General features: G+C 43.4%; 1 protein-coding gene across 4 annotated transcripts in view; it reads left to right on the forward strand.

Moving 5' to 3' along the window:
• Positions 1-8,656, forward strand: part of rad17 (RAD17 checkpoint clamp loader component) — a 183,008-nt gene extending 174,352 nt beyond the window's left edge. For 3 of the 4 annotated variants that reach the window (XR_011086588.1, XM_068650069.1, XM_068650072.1), the window contains one exon: positions 1-8,656. This exon is cut by the window's left edge. The gene's annotated coding sequence lies outside the window, so the exon portion shown is untranslated. The other variant, XR_011086589.1, reaches the window with a different exon arrangement.
• Positions 8,657-9,193: the final 537 nt, after the last annotated feature.

Below are 9,193 nucleotides of genomic sequence, written 5' to 3' on the forward strand. Positions count from 1 at the left end.
ATAAAATGTAGCTCAAAAATAGGATGAGTTGCAGGATTTACAATATAAAAACGAGACCGCTGATATTAGAAGAATTTGAAGTTTGGTAAATAAATGTTACCAGCAAATTGATGGAAGCAGCTACATTTGGAGATAGTCTTAAAAGTTTGACGTCCCAGCCTGTCATTCTCAGTGTCAGGGCCCCTGAAACCCAATCCGAGTCTTCGCCTGCAGCCGTGAACAACTACAAAATGGTGCCTGGCTCTGAAGCACCTTTGACCTTTGGCGAAGGACAAGAAAAGACTGCTGTTGTGCTTGGAGAAGGACAAGTACACTCCGGAGGACAGACAACATCCTCGGGGACGAGAAAAGACAGTGAAAAGCGGAGGAACTCACAATGATGAAAATTGACTAATTTGAACAATGGACTCATTCAAGAGTGATGGATGGGGTCGCTCTGAAGCAACAACAAAAGAACACCAACTTGATAGGGTGAAGTGTGGCAACAAGATATGGACTTGGAGTGTCCGACAACCAAATCGCACTCCTTGCTACGGCGTTCCCAAATTTGGTGAAGCTTGGTTCAAAGTGGAAGGGAGGTTCATTGTGCACTGAGTTTGAAAGAACTGAGGAGATTTGATAAATAAATAAATAAAAAAATTGAAAAATACGTAGGGCTCCAGAGAAAAGCATTATAATCAGAGATTGAACGGATTTGGATAAAACAAATAGGCTAAAACGGTAGGAAACAAAAGCAAGATCTGATATTTTGGCTCATCAAGCTTAAAACGTAGAGGTCGAGTTATATAAATTTTAGAACAGGACATTTGGCAGTCAGGAGGAAGCTAGGTTGCTCAATGTACCTACTCAATACAATAGTAAGGTTTTTTATACCACAGTGGAGGTTGGATGGTCAGAAAGTTAGGTACGTTCAATTTTTGACATTCACACAATCATGCATAGGAGTCACAAGGCGACAGTTAACAAGACAATGACTGCAATAGGGGCCACCTACGACTGCACCGACATGAAAAAGTAGAAGCGAGAGAGCAGAGTATGGGATTATATGCTAAAACGTCTGCTATACAGTTACCGATAGGAGATTCTATCAAAAGAAGCTACATGAGAGATGGATTAGAATCCCTTTGTCTGTGTGTTCTGTTTGTGAGTAATCTCTGTAAAATTGTGACAGTCTTGTTGTCGTTCGTCTGAACTTTGTATGCCGTTTTGTGTATGTGTGCGTGCAGATGTGTGTGTGTGTGTGTGTGTGTGTGTGTGTGTGTGTGTGTGTGTGTGTGTGTTCACACCCTGTGTGTGTGCGAGCGTGTGAGGAGAAAGAAGGCATGGGTAAGACAATCTCTTTTAAACCAGGAGGCAATAAATGGGAACGCCCCTGTCATAAATAGTTTTTGGTTAAAGGAAATCATTAGGAGGTGTTCAAACTCTTCCCGCAAACACTCCTATTTGCCAGTTAAATGGGCACGACAATTGACTACAAGAGTTGCAAACAACAGATGAAGAGCAGTCCTTGGCAGATTATATGATCAGGACGCTCAAACTGTGTCAAAGACAAATTTACTGCCGCTTGATCTTTCCTCCTCACAGGTCGACAACCCCATCAATCCAGGAGACTGGGTCTACATCGAGGTCATCAAAAGAAGGAACTGGGCCAGCCACGACGGGAGGACCATTCCAAGTCTTGCTGACTACACATGTTGCACCCAAGGTTGCAGGACCCACAAATGCATTAACGACGACTGCTCTCCAGGAGGAAACTGGATGGGAGCTTTGGACATCACCGCTGTGTGCCAGGATGAGAGAGCCGTTTTCAAGGTGTAAGGGCTCTACTACCAACATGGCTGCACCATCGGACGGGACCTACTTCATTCAGAAGTTCAGAGGCACTGCCTCACCTGCATCCTATGAGTGCACGTGCCTGTTCAGTACGGATCATGGTTTTGTGGTCACGAGAGTTGTCCGATGCTGCCTGCCAACTGGACACGAGTGTGTGCGCCAGTGTGTGTGACAGACCTCACCTACAGACTAGAACATCAGCAGCTGACGAAAACGCGAGCACATATACAACTTCTTAGACGTGACAGATGTGATAATGATAATGAGACGTGGATTGCGTAGATGCTGTTCTGTTGAGCATGTATTACGGAAACTTGTTGATTTGACCATCAAATATGCTTCGCAAGTAATGGATACGCTGATGTACTGTTTCTTTGTTTTTCTTTTTGTTTTTATTGATAGCATTCTGGTCGCCTTAAGGCAAAGGGACCGTGTAAGAATTTTCCTGCTAATAACATCTGGCCAGCAGGTTTTTCGCTTACACAATAAGTTTGATCTGGGGTATTAAGGTAATGCCTCATCTTCACTGGAAAGTGTTGCTATCATTGTTTGTTGTTTTTATTTTTCCTATTCTTCTTTCTTCATTATACATATATATGGTTTTTTTTCTTACTTGTCTTTGTTGTTTGGGGTAGCATAATCATATGATAAAACAGGAGGGAGATGTTAGGGTTTTCCAGGTTATCTTTATCATAGGATTATGTTGGAATGCAACAGGTAATAAATACCTTACCTTGTCCTCCTTATCACAAGATCGTAAAACATCCCCTGAGATATTTAGACTAGAGGACAAGGGCTTTCTATTCAGCCCACTCATACCCCCACTCTGTTTCTCGTAATAAATATTCTCTTGCAGGAAGGAGAGTCCAGAGCGCTATTCGAACATCGCTGCACGCACAGCGACGAATGGACTCTCCACCTGCAGGTGTCTAAAAGAACTTGCTTGTCTACCGTGTGGTTCTTGCAAAATAAGTTGGAGTGAGCAAATCTCTAACAAAAGTCGTTCAAACAAGGCTTCTACGTGGATCTCGAGGGTTTCGTGATCGCTCGTGTTCTTAGCAAGGCAAGACGCACTGGCACTGGACACGGGGAAAGGCGCGGGTTATATGGACACAGAAGGAGGGGAACACAGGTGAAGACAGTTGGTCATTGGCACAGGTGCACACACTTGGAATCAGGGAGTCACGTGATCGGACGCACAGGGGAAGGACACACCGACTGTAACGAGAGGAAAATTACACAATAAAACAGGAAGTGACCAGGACGACGCATGACAGCATGACAGAAGTCCTTCCACCCACGGTCAGACCTTACACTGGTGCAGTAGGTTCCTCCTGATCCACAACAATGCCCGGCCTATTGTGGCAAGAGTATGCAGACAGTATCTGGAGGATGAAGGAATTGACACAATTGAATAGCCATCACGATCACCTGATCTAAACCCGATAGAACACCTCTGGGACATAATATTTCGGTCCTTCATACGCCGCCAGGTTGCTCCTCAGACTTTACAGGAGGTCACTGATGCCCTTAGACAGATCTGGGAGGACATCTCACAAGACACCATTCGTCATCTCATTAGGAGCATGCTGCGACGTTGTCAAGCATGCATACGAGCTCGTGGGGGCCACACAAGATATTGAAAATAATTTTGAGTTGCAAAAATTGAATTTAGGCAAAAAGGATGAGCCTGCCATATATTTTTTTCACTTTGATTTTTGGGGTGTCTGTATACTATAGGCTGAAAACTTTTATTGTCATCAAAAGATGTGGCATCATTTTGTTCCTGAGACATTAAATTGTTTATATCAGTATAGATATCCTCCAAAATAAATTCACCATTGAAATCTGATGTGTTTTCAAAGTGTTCCTTTATTTTTTTGAGCAGTGTAATTGGCTGTTATTGACTGAGTCTGCAGCCAAAGTTGTAAAGTACAGCTCTGTAACATGTATGTATAAAATTGATGGGGAGTCTAATTTATATAAACAATTAAAGGAGGCACAGGGTTCTTGTGCGTTAATGTCATTGTTTTTATTAGTTTCTATTTTTGCAGCTACGGCAGATGAATCGACGCCAATGGGGTACCACGAGGCATGCCAGATGAGTATAAATTGGTTAATCAGATTCTGGCAGGGTGGGAGTCCATTTTCATATGGGTCACGCCCAACATAAATGTAGATTGTATCAACTACATTCACTACAATGTGCAAAAGAAGTTACACAGAGGAGGGCTTCATTGCGGTAAGGGAACAATTGGCTAGCACATCCTATTTCCAGAACCGCATTGCAATTGACATGAGTTTGGCTAAGAAAGGGGGTGTCTGTGCTGTTTGGGAGTGAATGTTGTACATTTATTCCTAATAACACTCCACCTGATGGGTCTCTCAACAGAGCCATACAGGGGCTTCGGATGCTGAATAACAAAATGAAGTAGCACTCAGGAGTGGACACCTCCATCTGGTCTGATTGGTTCGACAAGACCTTTGGAGAATATAAAAATTTGGTTTACTCTATTTTGATATCAATATCTGTTTTTACATCTCTCCTCACCTTGTGTGGTTGTTGCTGTATTCCCTGCATCTGCACTCTGCTAAACCGACTTATCTCAACTGCCTTGGCGCCCACAAATTTTAAATTGTGTGAAATGTACCCAAGGCTTATTGCAAGTCCTGAGGTCAAGAGATGTGGAGACACTGAGGCCCAAGGCCTTAGGGGAGAATATCTTCCTATCCTAAATCCTAAATTCGGCCTCCACATGTGTATGAAAACTACATTGGTCAACCAGTAGATGAATTGATTGGATAAAACCTATACCGGGAGTTTTTTCAAGGGTGTTGGGACAAATGTAGTATCAAAACAATAAAAAAGGGAGGAAATGTTGGAGTAATATTTTATTATGATTTATTGTGTTATTATGCATTTATGATCGCTGTGGAAAGTGTGTTATGAATAAGGAACAGAAGCAGAGGAGCCGAAACTTGTTGCCTCTGCTTGGCCCCAGCTGATCTCAAGCCGGCGATAAGAGGAAACCACTGGAGAAGACCTTTCTGCTGTTAGATGATATAATGAACTAACGTGCAAAATAGCTTATCTGCTATTGTCTGCTTGCAGCGACTCTGCAAGAAAAACATGTAAACAAGTGCTGATTTCCCCACCCCTTAGAGTTATGTAACTTACGGACCTCAAACCAAATAAAGGTGGGGTTGATGAGAGAGCTGATGAAAATTGGAGTAGTTGAGAGACCAGCATACGGCTCTCCTATTCTTGCGAGGAGAATAGATGAGAGAACAACATACGGCTCTCCTAATTCTCCTTGGAAGTAACTGGAAGCGTCTTCTCTCCTCATTGTTTGTGAGATGTTTAGGAAATAAACCTAACATGGATTCTAAGACTGCCCTGTCTAAGACTGCCATGTTCCATCCCGCCTCCTCTGCCCCAATCGCTCTTACCATGGACGCCTCAGACCACGCCAGGGGTGTCCAAACTTTTTGCAAGGAGGGCCAGATTTGATAAAGTGAAGGGGCCCGGGCGCCAATGGTTTTTTCGGACATGGTTTAACTACAAAAATTTCATGCAAATACACACTGTTATAAAACAAATTTCATTGTCCCAATTGTCTTTATTTTTTAAATGACAAAATAACCAAAGAAATGACCCTCAGGCAGATGCGAACAACTCTAAAAACACAAATTCTGCCTTTCATTCATTTCTGAAGAGTCAGATAACATTGAACAAACTGTATGAAATACCTTAAATTTACATGAGTTTAAAATTATTTTTGCCTCATGAACATTTTAAACGTGAGTTACAAGTAATGCAAAGTTGTCTGTTATTAAAACTTAAAACGTGAATTTTGCTCTTGTCATTTACAATATCTTTTAGAAAGTAATAGTTCGTGTCACATCAAAGTCAAAGTCAGCTTTATTGTCAATTTCTCCACATGCCAAAGACACACAAAGAAACCGAAATTTCGTTCCCCCCTATCCCATGGTGACAAGACATGGCCCACAACAGAAAAACAAGTAAACAAGTATAACAACAGCGTGCTGAATAAATAATGAATAAATAACACAATAAATAAATAAATAAATAATAAATAAATAAAGGAGCAAAAAGGAGCAAGTGCGCATACAGCAGACATTCCAGAAAATAGCGCAACAGTGCCGCACGCTACGCAGAAGGGAGTAGCGAGTTCAGGGTCCTAACAGCCTGGTGAAAGAAGCTGTTGGCAAGTCTGGTGGTGCGGGAGCGCAGGCTCCTGTACCTCTTCCCAGAGGGCAGAAGGTCAAACAAAGAGTGAGCCGGGCGACTCACATCTCTCGCAATCGAGGTTGCCTTGCGGGCGAGATGGGAAGTGTAAATGTCCTTCAGGGAGGGGAGCGAAGCACCAATAATCTTACCAGCCGTATTCACTATGCGCTGCAGGGCCTTCAAGTTCTGTTCAGTGCAGTTACCACCCCAGACAGCGATGCAACTGGTGAGGACGCTCTCAACGGTGCCACGGTAGAATGTAGACAGGACTGCCTGAGGAGCACATGCACGCCTGAGCTTCCGCAGGAAGTACAGGCGGCGCTGAGCTTTCTTTGCCAGTGACGCAGTGTTTGCGGACCAGGAGAGGTCCTCACTGATGTGCACCCCCAGGAACTTGGTGCAGCTCACCCTCTCCACCACAGCACCGTCGATGATCAGCGGCAGGTGTTTTGTGTGACCCTTCCGGAAGTCAACAACGATTTCCTTGGTCTTGTTGACGTTCAGCAGGAGGTTGTTGTCCTTGCACCACGTGGTCAGAAGGTCAACTTCCGACCTGTACCGAGTCTCGTCGCCCTTCGTGATGAGACCTACCAGAGTCGTGTCGTCAGCAAACTTCACTATGCGGTTGTCGCTGTAGGTCGCAGTGCAATCATGCGTCAGCAGGGTGAAGAGCAATGGACTGAGCACGCAGCCCTGGGGGGGCCCCCGTGCTCAGCGTGATGCTGGCGGAGATTTTGACGCCAACACGCACCACCTGAGGCCTCTGACAGAGGAAGTCCAGTAGCCAGTTGCAGAGGGAGGTACTGAGGCCCAGCTACTACAGCATCTACAGGTTCATAACATCAACATGGCCACTTCGTAATATTTAATATTAAGTAATATTTACATTTGATTCAATTTTGACTCACGCAGGGCTCCACGTGAAGAATCGCTGTTGTGATGCCAGTTCACCTTGGAGCTGCTTCACTTTATCAGCGCGGTCACTCCCTGTTAGCGTGTCGTATGTGTTAGCATGTTTAGTCTGATAGTGTCTCTTTAGGTTGAAATCCTTAAACAAGAAAACGGTCTCTTTAGAAATTAGACAAACACAATTGCCTTGATTTTCAATGAAGAAGTGAAGAAATGGGGTCGAAATACAAAAAGTCCTGCCTAGCTACAAAAACAGATATGCTCAAACTTCATTGAATAAAGTACATAAGCAGACAAGTATATTCACATATTAAATCAATAAAAGAAACATTTTAAGCATATAATTATACCTACACACCAAATCAATAAAGAAGACATAACTAGACATTTTTGATAGGTGGTAATGACAAAGGTTTTTATAACTTTATGATCTAATATGTATTTCTGAGCACTTTGACATAACAAATGTTTTTTTTGACATGTTGCCTGAATAGCTTAATGACCCTTAAGGAACTGTTTAATGCATGCCTGATGATTTTCTAAATCACGGACACTGCCAAAGTCGTCTAAAAATGTTCAGTACTTGATTATATCTTATGTTTTGACTAATGCTAGAAGCCAGTTTTCGATTACTACTGAACGTTCTGGACAGAGGGAAATATTTTGCCTAACAAAGAAAAGATATGGTTGGAAGCATGATTAAACTAAGAATATGATGACATAAGCAAGTACATGGAGTATCAAACGAACAAACAAACAGAAATATGGTAAGTGGTGAGTACAAACTTTGCATAGTCAGGGAACATTAATAAATTGATGATGTCACAGCCAAAAGCTCACATAATTCCGTACAAAATGACAAAATTGAAAGAATGATGAATGGACGGTGTGCGACAGTGTGCGAAGTGAATGTATATGTGCAAGAATGGTTTACAGGAAGGACACTTGGAGATTAAACCGGTAGAGGTGCCAGAGGAAGAGTGGCAGGAAGAAAACAACCAAGAACCCGGCCAAAGGTGATCGCCAAGGCTGAAAGACGGGATGGAAAACAACAGCCCCCCACACACACCGAATCGCCCATAATCAGCACCCACCCCCACGGAACCAGCTCTCACCGAACCAGCACCCACTCCCATGGAATCAAACTCTCCTGCGAACTTGCCATACCCCCTGACTCATCACTCATCAAACTCGGCCCACACTGGCATGTGCAACTGAATATACGCTGACCAAAGAACCTTGAACGTTGCCTGTTAGATAAATTGTATATATATGTTATCATGCGTTCCCTAATGAGTACTTATTAATAAAGTTATTGCGCAGAATGCTTGCTGTTTCTTCTTGCAGACATCACCCAGTCCACAGCAAGTCAAACGATGCTGTCTGGAGCTTCCTGACCTTCTACACATCTGGGAATCCAAGAAAGTTGTTGATGTCTGCACATGTCATTTTGTCTATGCACTCTTTTCTCCTGACTACTTTGTTTCCCATAACATTCACTTTTCGTTTCTCATGGGATCCTGTCCGCGACTTCTAGTTTCACATAGAATCTCGTTTCTTCACTCTCGAGACTAGCCCACGCTTTCCCCCCCACCTATCAGGGGCTAGTCTCACATTGTAGGTAGGGCATTCCTTAATAAAAAGAGAGGGGTGTAACCATGACCTTTAGTGTATTTTGGATTGCTGTAAGTCTGGATGCACTCCTCACGAGAAAAGATCAACATTCTGTCTCACTGGTTTTGTCTGCTGATCCTTTTGCTGAATCTGAACCTAACAGATTTTTGGGGGCTCGTCCGGGATCTCGATAGGACTATTTCTGGTTCCGGCCGACTTTTCGACGCAGGACAAGTCCTTGGCCAAGGCATATAGAAACCCTTTTCACGGGGCTGTCTCGATCAGTCGGTTGGACACCGGAGTGGTTGACGAGATCATCCGAGGAGAAGGCCCAGCAGACTGTGAGTACGAATCTTGATTCTGTTGAAGTAATGAAAGTGCAGTGACAAGAGGTCACTTAAAACCTTGACAATTCTAGACCCTATCAAGTGCAATTAGAAACAGTAAATTCTGCTGGGATGTTGGAGTCCCCTGACTGATGAGTCAGTTAAATTCCATGGGAAAGCGGACCCATCTGTTTTCTAGAGAAGTACAGGTAATTTCGAGCAGTTAAATTCCGCTGAGGTGTCGTGGGCCTCCTAGTTA

The sequence above is a fragment of the Syngnathus scovelli genome, chromosome 3 (assembly GCF_024217435.2).
Source record: "Syngnathus scovelli strain Florida chromosome 3, RoL_Ssco_1.2, whole genome shotgun sequence".
Classification (NCBI taxonomy): domain Eukaryota; kingdom Metazoa; phylum Chordata; class Actinopteri; order Syngnathiformes; family Syngnathidae; genus Syngnathus; species Syngnathus scovelli.